The 12,837-nt window shown below is 40.5% G+C and overlaps 1 long non-coding RNA gene across 1 annotated transcript in view; it reads right to left on the reverse strand.

Annotated features, from left to right (window-relative positions):
* Window positions 1-11,963, reverse strand: part of LOC125324408 — a 38,330-nt gene extending 26,367 nt beyond the window's left edge. Inside the window, exons 1-2 of the long non-coding RNA XR_007202963.1 lie at window positions 11,579-11,963; window positions 10,818-10,928 (exon numbers count right to left, since the gene is read on the reverse strand). This is a non-coding gene — a long non-coding RNA (uncharacterized LOC125324408). The remainder of the gene's footprint in view (window positions 1-10,817; window positions 10,929-11,578) is intronic.
* Window positions 11,964-12,837: the final 874 nt, after the last annotated feature.

Raw genomic sequence — 12,837 nt, forward strand, 5'->3', positions numbered from 1 at the left:
TTTCTTCCTGAAATCAAGAAAAAAGGAAATTTGCTCCTAGTAAAACACCTTCAAATGACCTTTTCATCGCAGAAGTTTGCAGGCTGGGTGGGGGTAGAAGTGCAGTGGGCTTGCCTGCTGCACACAGTCCTTTTCTCCTCTCAAATCCTTCTGAAGACTGGCAAACATTCATTCAGCACTTGATGTATTTGCAATTTTGACATAAAGCGCATTGAGTGCAGTGGACAAGAAGGCTTCATAGTCAACCACTCCAGGTTCTTTACAAGACACACAAAGCAGGCTCCTCTGCCTAAGTGGGGGTATAACAGCTCAAACTTTACCCTATTTGTATCAGCAGATGTAGAAGGGAGGTCATGCTGCTTTTGCTGTTGAAGAGTGCTGAGACCAGACTGACAACAATCCCAAAGTTAAGCACTTTGAGAATATGAAAAACAATGTATCCTGACAGGAACTTTCACTGGTGAGGATGTGGCAGAAAATGTTCCTGATAAAGGAACCAACAAGTGATAGTACTGATAACTTATCCAGAGCTGCTGAGCTAAAGGCTGCTGAGCTGATACAGCTGGCCTAGCAACATATGACTGACCATCAATCACTTTATATTATAAAAGCACAGTCCCACTTTTTAACAGCAGGGTTTTCTATTATACCCCTTCTAGGAGTGCATGTCGAGATTCCTCACTTGAGAGGGGATGCATCTCAAGGTTACACCTCGAGGCTGAGTGAAAGATATTTGGCCACAGTCATAGGTAGTGGTAACGTCAATCTCTCTTAATAATTATTTTGCTAGCTTGGAAATTATTGATTTAATAAATAGTGCACTATACTTGTAGCTATTACTATCTATACTGGGTAGTAATAGTATTCAGACTAAATTAAATTCAGACTAAAGTCTTTTAGTCTAATCATTATCATCAATTTAAAAAAATTATTAATTGGTTTGCCATCCTTAAACCTGCAATACAAAGTCATATAAAGGCTCAATTACTCTTTTAGACGTAAACGGTTGACCAAGTCTGGGACTAGGACTGGATCCAGCCACACCTTGACTCCTCTCTGAGAAGGAGTTGAGAAAGCCAGGGGGTCCTTTCTGCACTTCATGACTCAACAGGAGATTCTCCCTGAAAATCTTTGTCTGAAGCTTCTAGGCACCTGACAGTATGTAACAGTGCTTCAAAAAGAACAAATAAATAAAGGTGAAAGTATAAAAGCAAGAAGAAAGCTTTCAATGCCATGGCATGTAACCTTTTTCGCTAATACAAATAGACTTCATTTTGATAAATTTCACTACCATGGAAATCAATGGAATTAATGATTTGTCAATTCTGCCAGAAGGCTAGGACAAGTCTCTATTCTATTTTCCAGCCCCAAGAAATGGAAAATCAAACTTGTACAACAACAGAGCTTTGTAGTCCCCTCACAGTTAGTAAAAGAGGCATTTATCCACATGACATTACAAAACTGCAGAATGTCGTTTACTCAAAAGTACTATACTTTAAAGGATTTCAGAGCACTTTGTAAGTTCATGCAGTGGTTCTGTGTATTGAGGTAGGGCAACCAGCCTTTGTAGGAATTGTATTTACAAGAGAGATATGAAACTTGTGCTGGTTTCAGCATAGGCTGATTATGTATTCAGGATATATTTGCAGATACCTAAGGATACCAGGTATTAAACCAGAAGAGTACAAAAATCAAATTCTCTTTCAAAAGTTACTGTTATTTTTCTCAGCTGGAACATCAATTTAACATTTTAAGGGAACTGCTTCCTTTTTAAAGTGATGCTGTGAAGAGAAATTTCCACTGGTAGATGACTGAGAACAATTTATTCATCCTGTTGTAGCTATGCTAAGTTCTATCATAGATGAAGAGTTATTAGACAACAGATCCAGGCAACCCCCTTCCTGCAACGGTCCTACTCTCTCTGCAGGAACATATCTGAAATACTGTACCAGCTTTACTCATGAAATTATTTTAGAGACAACTTATCACATAGAAAACCTCAGGGAGATTTTTAGAGGAGTTGTGAGGAGCAGGCATTCCTTTAGAAGAAACTACAGGTTCCACTAAAACAACAACAAAACCAGGAGAGATTTCATAATGTGAGTAGGGAATTTTGGTGATTCCTGCCCTGAGCTGACCTTTACAGTGTTATTCTGGACTAACAGGGGAGAGCAGATATCTACAGATGCCAGAGCATACTGAATCTACAGGTAAATAGTTTGTTATTTGAGAATTTACACTTGTAACGCCACGGTTGTAATGTATGCAGTGGGCTCTAAAGCAAAGACACCTAAAAACGATCTATGCAGTAAGCACTGGCTCATGGGTTTCAGCAAAGGCAGCCCCAGGTGCAGCTTGGAGAATAACCAGTCCAGTCTGACAGGGAGGACCAGGAAAGGTCAGAGGCATGAGGTCCATCTCCATTAGCTACATCAGTTCAGATCCATAGCAAAGTTTAGCCGTCACAATGAGATGTGGCTCAGCCTGAGGGGATCAGGGGATCAATAAGCAAATGCAAACCCCTTTACCCTCAAGCAACCAGTTAAATTCTTGTTCTAAATGTTGTCATCCATTGACCCAAGCCTTTCATTTGCTTTCTGAGCCAGAGTGAGGGTGTTTTGAATTCAGCTTCACAGACAGATGCAGTGTCACGGCTGCAGACACTGAATGGCAATAGTAAGACCGAGACCAATGATTTAACAAACACAAAGACACTTCACCTTCTGTGGTGGATAATGAAGAATAAAGGAGATGTTTATGGAGTCAGGCATGGATTCAAATTTGGCTTCCTTGCACAGACACCCTTCTTTTCCAAACTGCCTCACAGTACAATTCCCCTTTTACAAATCAGGAGAACAAACACGCCTGCATGTCCAGCTTTCCATTATTCCTTACAAAATCCAAATCTATATAGGAAACACTGGTAAGGAACTGTGCAATATTTTTATTCAAAACAAAGTGCCTGAGGAGTGAAATTTAATTGCTACACTTGCGGCAATGATTCATCAAATGGCTGCTATTTACTTCTGTGCAAGAAAAATATCTTCTTTTTCTTGCGTGTTATCATCTCTTAAAACTAAACAGCATTCAAGAAAAAGATACTTTTTTTCTCCAACATAATGATCAATCCTGTAAAAAAACAGGGAGGGTTACTATTGAAGTTTCACATTAAATGAAAAGTATACTCTCTTTTGATACAGGCTGAGACACATTTACCTCACCATTAAAACAGATTAGGAGTACTATCAAATCAGCAATTATTTGGACAAAGTAATAAACAATATAGAATTTAGTAGTCAGAAACTAGGTTAGAAATTAGTTCAGTTCTAAATTTTGCACTAAAATTTTAGCTAACAGCTATGTTCAAATCTCTGTGTTTCCTGAAGATATAGAGTAGCCTCTGCAAATTAGTAAGAAATACACTACATACTCGGTACATTTTTGTACACATAAATTACAAAGTTTGTTAGTTTATGAATCTCTCATTTAAAATCATCCTTAGAACACCTCTAAGTACATTTATACCATTCTGACAAACAAATCAATTCCAGGCCTTTCAGAGGTAACAACTGACCTACCTAGTTTGTACGGGCTTCTAATGAAAGCTGCTAAATTATATTTGTGGTTTGGTTTATGTTTTAGGTATTTCTGTGTCACAAGAAACATAAGACATTTTATAAAATAAAGACCAGGGAGATTCAGCACCTCAACCTGTAGTTGAGGCTAAGCATATATCACAGTTCAAAACTTCTTTCTGTATGTAAGGGTGTTGCTTTAAAATCATGCAGGTCTCTATTTGAGACTCAGATGAGATATCCCATGAAAGCCAAGCCCTACTTGGGTAGACTGGCTATTCTCCAACCTGTTTGCTGCAGAATTGCTTCATCTTCTTCTAAGGCACAAAAGGCAGGACACAGGACTGCAACTCTGCTCCTATATTCTTACGATCCTTGGAAAATCGCTAATGGTTTCCATAAATGCATTGGATTATTATGTTGTAAACTAGTGATCAAACACATACACATGCTAAACCACAAACACGCTCATATTCTGTTCTTGTTGGTTGCTGGCAATTACAGTCGTATATTTAATGATCTACCAAAGAAATTTGCTGCAGCTCCTGTTCCTATTGAAGCACCACATGTGACTTTAGGTAACTCATTTACTCCATCTCAGCTACAGTGGCCTTTTGTGAGACTGAACAGAACATCCCACTCAGATGCCTGGAGACTACACTCACTTAAGTGCTGTGTATATTACTAGTGAGAAACAGGGAGTAGGTAGATTTCAGTATATCAACTGGCTCAAATCTAAGCATGACACTTAGACAAGTATGTAAGCCACTGCAGCCACACTCCTGAGGTTTGCTGATCATAAAAAGGCAGGTAGACAACAGGCAGAGAGAACAAGTGTATCTGAATAAGCAGATAAACAAATACATTTGTAAGAACCACAAACAGCTTTAAACGACAATCCTTTCCAAAAACTTTGAAAACTATCACACACATCTTTGTTGAAAAAATGGGCCAAACTCCATGTACTCTGTGCCACCATGTCCCCCACCACCACCTCACAGAGGATGAGATTATTTATTAGCTTAGCACTTGACTTGTCTCAAACATGGTGAATTCTGCAGTTGCTCAGCCAGAAGTCAGAGCAGGCAGAGGAGGAGACTGAAAATGTGAAACAGGATGAAATTACAACATGAGCAAAAATTGTGCCAAGAACTCTGCCTCTGAAATGTTCTTTGTCCCTGCATCTGAGCTAAGAATGGTGAGTTTCAAAGGGAAAAGTAAGGCTACTATGAAATGACATCAGAGTAAACCCCAGAGAAAGGAAATATGAGACCAATGCTGATACATCCTAGATATATCTATTCTATTTCTCTGATGGAAAGCTTTATTCCCTGAATGTATGAAGTATTTTCTAACTCTCTTGCAGACAACTGATTTGAATTATACAGAGGTCTCAGGGGTATATGTATTGTTTCTCTTCTTTATTTTTGATGCATATATTCTTATTTTCATCTGTGATATAGGAACTATTGTTCCAAGAAGGCAGATTTGCCACTAAGTCTCAATATATTTACTAGTCATATCCTAAGAAACTAGCATATATTCCTCTAGTTGCATATTTAAGAGAGATTGAGTATGTATTGTTATTCATTGGTCCATTTTAGTTTTTTTCTTTTGCCTATTTTTATGACATTTCTTTGTTAAAAGGAAAAATAAAAAAGATACTACCAGTAAATCATCTGTTACCATTTACATATACATAGCATAGTTGCAGATAAGGTTTCCTTTTCCTTCTGGATTTCAGATTTTATCTTTTTATAACATCTGTACATCCTGAATTCAAGATATAACATGACCTTTATTTTCTTAGTCTGCTGTGACCTCTGGGATAGAACCAAGAGCCTTTTTTTTTTCATAAAAGCCAATTCAGATGTTAATTGAGCTAGATACAGCAACTGTCTGACTCATAGAAGTGAAGTGAACATACAAAGCTCTCAGTCAGACTCATTTTATGAGTTTACAAAAAAAAAAAAAACTAAAAAAATTTTACATTATCTATTACTGAAACCAGAACTGCGCTCATGCAAATGAGTACAATTAACAGATTGGGTCCTAGGTTTAGGAAGAGTCCAGATCTAAATCCACCAGACACAACAATCTATCTGGAAGCTCTCACCACTGCCCCACAAAAAAACTGACAGATGCTCATCAGAATCATTACAAAATTTTCTGGCTAATCCCTAACAATTTCAAAACAGATGCTTAAGTCCCTACTTTAACTCAAGATGAATTCAACAACTGAGGACATAATAAAACTGGATCAGGTGGGTATTTAAAAGTATAAATCATAAAATGGTGTGTCAAAGTGCTGTTTTCCCAGTGATAAGAGAGTAGGAAAACATAATAGTGGATAAATGGTCTGTGTGGGAAGAAGATACAATACATTGTAGCCAGCTTCCCATTGATGTTAAAAATGAAGGGCATTGAATTTAAAGGAGAGGCAGGAGAAAATACATCTTACAGGTGTAAATGGCACAGTCCAGAGACCATTTCATTAGCATTTTTGAATAATATGACACTCATTTTGCCAAAGTTTATGACTAAAAAAAATCAAAATAATTTATGAAACCATTATTAAAACATTTCAGCTTCTGAAAACTTCTTTTCCAGGGTATCTTTTTTTCTTTTATTAGACCATAAATATGTCAATGCAATTTCATTAAAGCCATAATGAAAGACATTACTAGCAACAGTGAGAAATAGGTTCATTTGACAATTTGCAAAACAAGAACTGTCAGTATTCCTCTTGCTTTTCCTAATGACACTTCAGGCTTTGGACTGCTTTCCCAGGGGAAAAAGCACATAAAATGAATAAATGGTTTCCCCCTAGTGATGTGAGAGTGTGTTGAATGGCTTTGTGACTCTGTGCTTTCAAGGAGCAGGCATTTGGCACAATGGAAGGCAACAACCTCTTCTGAAATAAACCAGGTAAGATTCAGGTCAAAAAAGGGGCTTAATAGCTGCCCCCTCTCTGGGTGGCTATTCTTCAAGGGTGAAGCACAGCAGCTCATTTCCAAAGGCACAAGGAGCTCCTGGGTAGAGTCACTACACTGGCAGAGGAAAGAGGAGTTGGTGCATGACAGAGGACCCAAAAGGACAATGTGTACCACCAGATCAGCTCCCCAGGAAGGAGAGGTGTTCCCCACCACCAAGGCAGAACACCAGGAGCTGGGCCACCAGCGCTGGGTGCTGGCAAGGCTCCCTAGGGATTTGCCCACTTTCTTTTACTCTCTCCCTGAGGACCCACAGACAGCCATCAGCAGGGACAGGCTATTTGGCACTATTCGTTTCTTACAATACCGTGGCTTAGTAAGGCAATCTGTAATTTTTCCATCCCTGAATCCAGAAACCATAGAATGCAGCAAAAGCAGAACATAATTTCTAGAAACATTTTTAAAATAATCTCTATTGAATCCAGTGCATTTTAGGGATCTTGTTTTGACCAAAATGCTCCTTAGATCTTGACAAACTATCTCCTTTTCTAAATATACTCCTTCTTCCCACTTCCCCTACATCCCAAGGGGGGACCAGTCTAGGATATTAAATGACATGGACTGAAGCTACGTTATGGATACAATTTTTCCTACCAGCAGAAAGAAATTAGAGGAAAAGAGAGGAACACATATTAATTCACAATTCTCTTAGGAGAAATAGATCCAGCCTCAGCCTCCCCCATATATACTGTTACTCCAAGGGTTGCCTTCATTAAAGAATATTCCAACTGTAAACAAGTAAGTCTGTATTTCCTCAATATTGAAAAAACACATTTTAGCTTTGGTTTATCTGGATTCTTCTGCCCTCTTCTAACCTAAGGAAAATCAAGCAAGAAAGCAGCAAACACACACATCATCCTTCTGCCACCTTTACACTACGCATTTTAATCTTACAATCACTAAATATTTGAAACCTGTCACATCGTGAAACACCACAAAAAGCCATGCAGAACGAAAATACTGTGTCACTAGAGATACGCAGCTCAAGCTCAGGCTCACGAAGGAAAATATTTTTTACAGCTTTTCCTGAAAAATTACACATAATTGGATAGCCCCGATGGCGGACCTGCCTCTTTCTCTGCTGGGACTGAAACCACTTGCAGCAAGGAATGAATTAGTGTCTGGCAGTGGAACTAGAAATACTGTCTCTCTGTGTCATTATGACTGAGATTGGACACGGCCTTCATGTTAACACATCTTGTGTTTGAGCTCCTGCAGTCCACACACAGGCAGTTTTTGTGATGGAATTCATTCATGGGAAAGCACAGTTTGGGATGGTTTAGGGTTTGCTTTACGAAAGTTCTCTATTACCACTTACTATGAAACATATAGAAATTGCCTCAGTGCTGGTCAGATCATTTAAGAATTGACTGTTCTTTTTCCATGAGTTTAAAAGTGGAACAATTTTTGAGAGCTTTTCTGGTCACATGCAGGCAAGATATTAAATGGAACTTGAGAATATTTTGAAGTGCCAGCAAGGAGGTAACATGAGCACTTAGGCTGTGGGAAATCTTCAGAATTGTTTGAACACGTTGTCAAAACACATATTAGTCAAAAAAATACCACCCTCTGCCAGACAATGAATTTAAAGCTTTTGATTAATCCAAGACAGTCCTCTGAGGTCAGTCATCCTGACTACTGGCACACCTGCTCCAGACTGGAGATGCTGGAAGCTGTGTGGTCCCTCAGCTGGAGTTAGTCTGCTGGTGGATTCCCCCAGAGTCCCTTTTGGTGGCAGATGCCAGAAGCTACTCATGGAAATTGGCATCACTCCCCATTTGTGCTGGAAGTGGCAGTAAAAGTGACAAGAACATCAGTCTCAGTGAGCTGAAATTCCCTGTCCTGGGAGCTTGTCATTTGGCACAAAATTCAAAAATCAGAAAATTGCTTCTACCCCAAATAATGCTAAGATTAAACCCAGAGAGGGAGAGAAGGGGAGGTTATTTCATACTATGCAAGCTTCTCTTTTAGGTTAGCACCTCTCAGGGGTGACAAATCTCTCCACAGTACCTGTGGTTTGCAAACACGCCCTTTGCTGGGCTCCAAAACTGCCATGCCATCTTTCACTTCCGCCCTGCTTCCCTCCTCCAAGGAACTAATAGGTTTCCAACTCATCCGAATTAATTTGGACACAATGAATTTCAATCAAACAAGGCTCCTGAAAATGTATTTTTAACACTTCTGATTGAACAATGCAATGAGTAGAAATGGTCGGGAGGACTGACAGAGACCCACTTGGGGAATTTCTCCTGCAAAGGAAATAAATAGAAGACTGTTAGGTACTTCTGCACTGCATAATCAGTTTGCACTGCAAGCATCCCCAGACAGTGATATGTGTACAGAGGGTGCTGCAGTTGGGATCATTACTCCTTGCTGGCAAAAGCTGCAGCAGCATCTTTCTGACACCAGTTTCCTGCAAGAGACCCAGAGGATGGAACAGCAGTAGATTATAAAATTGCTGTGAGCATGAAGTTATTGTCCTCTCTCCAGAGTGACCTCCACAAGCAAAAGGTCCTGAAAGTGTAGTTAATAAGCTTCAGATCTCTGCCCTGCCAGTGAGAATGCTCTCCTGGAAATGGAGACTTGGATCCTACCCCAACTCCAAGGACCATCCACAGATTTTACATGAAACAGTCATTGGGTAAAACACGGAAATAGCCAGCAAGCGTATGACAAGGTGCTGCCAGCCAGGAATTCCCAGAAGTCCTCTCTCCTCCCCATGCATCTCCCTCTTGCCCTGCAGACTCCCCACTGCTTTCTCCTTATTTTAGTACCAGATTTGAGCCTCCTCCACTCTGGAAAGGTCTTTCCTGCTATTGCACCCCGTTGTGCTGGGCTCCTCAAGGAGCAGAGTGAGGCACTCACTGTGAACATCCTGAGTCCATAGGAAAAGTATTCTTTTGCTGTAGCACAGCCTGAGGTTTCAAAACAGAACCTCTTTCTGCAGCAGAGTTAAAGCAAAGCTTTGGAGGCTTTTTGTAGTGCAAGTTCCTCTACTAAGTGGAAAGTGCAGGATGGGTAGGAGCTGGGTCCAAGTCTTTAACCAACATGCAGCAAAACAAAACCTCTGCAAAAATGTTCAAGATCTATGATGTCATTTTCCTACATTTGTGAACTGCTCCCACTTCATGGCATTTGAACCACATCTGTCTTCATAACAGAGACTTCCAATCTTCCACATCAATACATTTAATTGTACCGTGTTCTGGTGCCAGCAAGGACACTGTTTAGAACTGTTACGAAACACATCAGTAAAACATATGCCCATTATGTAAATTTCTACGAATGCAGTGGAACTAAAAGCTGTGCCATTATGCTAATACTATTGAAAACATCTATCTATATGTATATGAATAGATATATGTGTGTGAGTAGCTATATTGATACAGTAAGTGTACGTGTGAAATCCAGCCTACTGCTGCCAGTAGAAAAATTCCCTGTGGATCCAAATTACATAGAATTTCCTCTTACTTCTAATAAACACATTAACAGATATCCTAGCTGAGATTTTGAAGACCACTAGGAGGAACTGGCATCCAAATTCCATATGGAGCCTCAAAAATCTTTGCTTTGCTTTAAAAATTTGTGTCTGTGTAGTCAACTGCATAAATCAGTTGTCATATTCAACTCCAGGTTGCTGTCAAATTATTGTTCAGTAGCTGCAAAGAATTTCATGTGCACATTTGTATGAACTTTGGTTATGAACATGTTTTCTCAAGAAGCACAGCTGTGAGTGCTAATGTGCACATCCTGTCCTGACAATTCAGTCCTTATCTTGGACCTGCAATTTAGTCCCTCAAAAAAACCCCATAGCAAACAAACAAAAAAGAATTAAAAAGAGTTTCCTCAGAGTTCCCCTGGAGCAATATCTAAAATATACTGCTGGGTTTATCCCTGACGAAATCTTGAAACAAAACAAGAAAATCCATTAGATGAACTCCCTGGACCTGAGCAGATTTAGTTTAATTTGCCACCGTCCTTTGTGGAGCTGCTGTTCCCAGGAAAGCAGCAGGTCTTGATCTTGGCCTCTAACAGATGGCCTCAGCAATATGACAGTAATAGCATCTGACATGTGTTGTTCCAATGATCTCCCTAACTCTTGGAGAAGTATGCAAGTGTTACATACTGTGTGCTGCTGCAGATTGCTATTTTTGGCATGCTTCTGCTGGCATATGTTATGACGAACCATTCACAACATCTTACATTTCCATCATAAAGGGGAAATAAGAGAGTAGGTCCATGAGCCTACCATTTAACCTTGTTCCCAAGGTAACCTTTCCTTCACGTAAGGATCAGCTCCACAGAAAGCAAAATCCAAACTGCATTTTGAGGGATTAGCTGTATTGCAGGAAGTGGAGTCCTGGGGGTGGAAGAGACACAGGTTGATGGAAATATTTATGGCCCAGATCTTTAAGTGTTTCACACTGAAATACAATCAGTGTTTTCTACAATACACATTAAATAGTGGCAGTCTACAATTCGAATGGCACCCGGTGATTAAGGAGCTGTGAGGAGGGTAACTAGAGGGGACTGAGTGCCCTGTCAAGATGAAGTTTCCCTGCTAATTACAAGGGTAATGAACACATCCCTTTTGAAGCCCAGAGGATTTTCTTAAGGAACTTGTGATCTTACTCATTGCCAGTTTTAACAAAATAGGATTTAAGACAGGGAAATGCTTTCAAATCTGAACAGCAAAACCTAGCTAAAGGAGAAACATCAAGGATTTTCACTGAGTGTAAGTCATTGAAATGTCGTAGCATCATAAAACTACTCTTGATTGCTTTTTTCACAAATGAGCTGCTGCCAAACAAAGGACAGACGGCAACAGGGAAACCCATCTCTGCTGCTTTCCTCCTCAATTTGCAGTTACACCCCCTACCATTTTTCCCCTTAAAAGCTTATCTAGCTCCTCATAAAATTATTTATTGTTATTGCCGTGTGGGTTATTTATTCAGTCAATGAAGGACAGGCTCCAACAGCCCTCCCTCCCCTATCCTTCCAGGCCCTTACCTCTCCTTGACTTCAGCCGATGCTGCCTTTTGTTCTGTCTTGACTCAGCCTTGCTCAGCTCCACAGCCCCATCTCCCCCTCACAGTCCTGTTCCTTTTTAACCACCTCTTCGCCAAAGAAGTAAGGACTCATTTTAGTGCCTCTGAAGGAGTTCTTCAGTGGAGAGGTGTGAAAAAGCTACAGCACATAGAGAGAGGAGGAAAAAAGCATGGGGTATGGTTGTTAGTCTTAAAAGAAGAAAGACAAACATTTTGCAGCATAGCCTTGAATTTTTCTCTGTCATGCATCCAGAACAAAGGTACCAAAGCTGGAGCACACAAAGTTACAATATTCAAAGCTGAAGAATTAGAGAAGAGATGCTCCAGGAGTCCTAGCCCCTGTAAGTGGCCACTTTTATAGTTCTGGGTATAGACCAAGAGAACAGCTCAGAAAAAAATGGAAACTAAAAGCAGAGTCCCATTCAAGTGACATAGAGAAGAGTGTCTGACTGCAGTGTCTTGAAAACCCTCAGGGAAAAGGTGAGGGAAAACCCAGAGAAGAGCGGGGAAGGGGAGGTGTTCAGTAGAAGAACCTGGGCAGGGAAGGAGACACTGCGATGGAGACATGGGCAAACACAGACCGTTCTTTGGATACAGGGAAGACAGAAGACTTGAGCCTCCAGGGAGCTGCTGGGGTGTCACTACCAACCCAAATATCTCCGGTTAACAGCACTCAGGGTATTCACAATACTCACTCATACCGGTCTCTGTGATGGCTTGAATTACAGCAGCAGAAAGAGTGGGACAAGGCAGAAGGACAAGAGGCAACCAGCCCAGTTTGCATCCAGGAAGGATGATCTCAGCTGGTGTTGGGGAAAGCTTTCTACCTTTAACAGCAGGGGAATACATGAAGGGGCTGCTCTCAGGGGAGGTTGCAATGGGTGAGCTGGTCAGAGCTCCAGCTCCTGTTTGTTCTGCTGTCACCAGAGGGGCTTAATCCATCAACCACGTGCAGGGGATGACTGATGCCTTCTTCCTTTCCATGGCATTGCTCTTCTGTCCTTTGCTTTTGTACCCTGCATGCCCCTCCAAACCTTCAGTAAAGCACACAGCAATACGAGTGGCACTGACATTGAGTGAAACCAGCTGAGTGAGACATTGGTACTTCACTGAGATGAATGGTCTGGAAAGGTTCACCCTTTTCTGTTAAGGCTGTCTGCAGACTCAAACAGACAATGTTATGTTAGTTAGACTGTGGGAAGATTATCCTGGCAAACAAAA

This window comes from Corvus hawaiiensis, chromosome 4 (assembly GCF_020740725.1).
Source record: "Corvus hawaiiensis isolate bCorHaw1 chromosome 4, bCorHaw1.pri.cur, whole genome shotgun sequence".
Classification (NCBI taxonomy): Eukaryota; Metazoa; Chordata; class Aves; order Passeriformes; family Corvidae; genus Corvus; species Corvus hawaiiensis.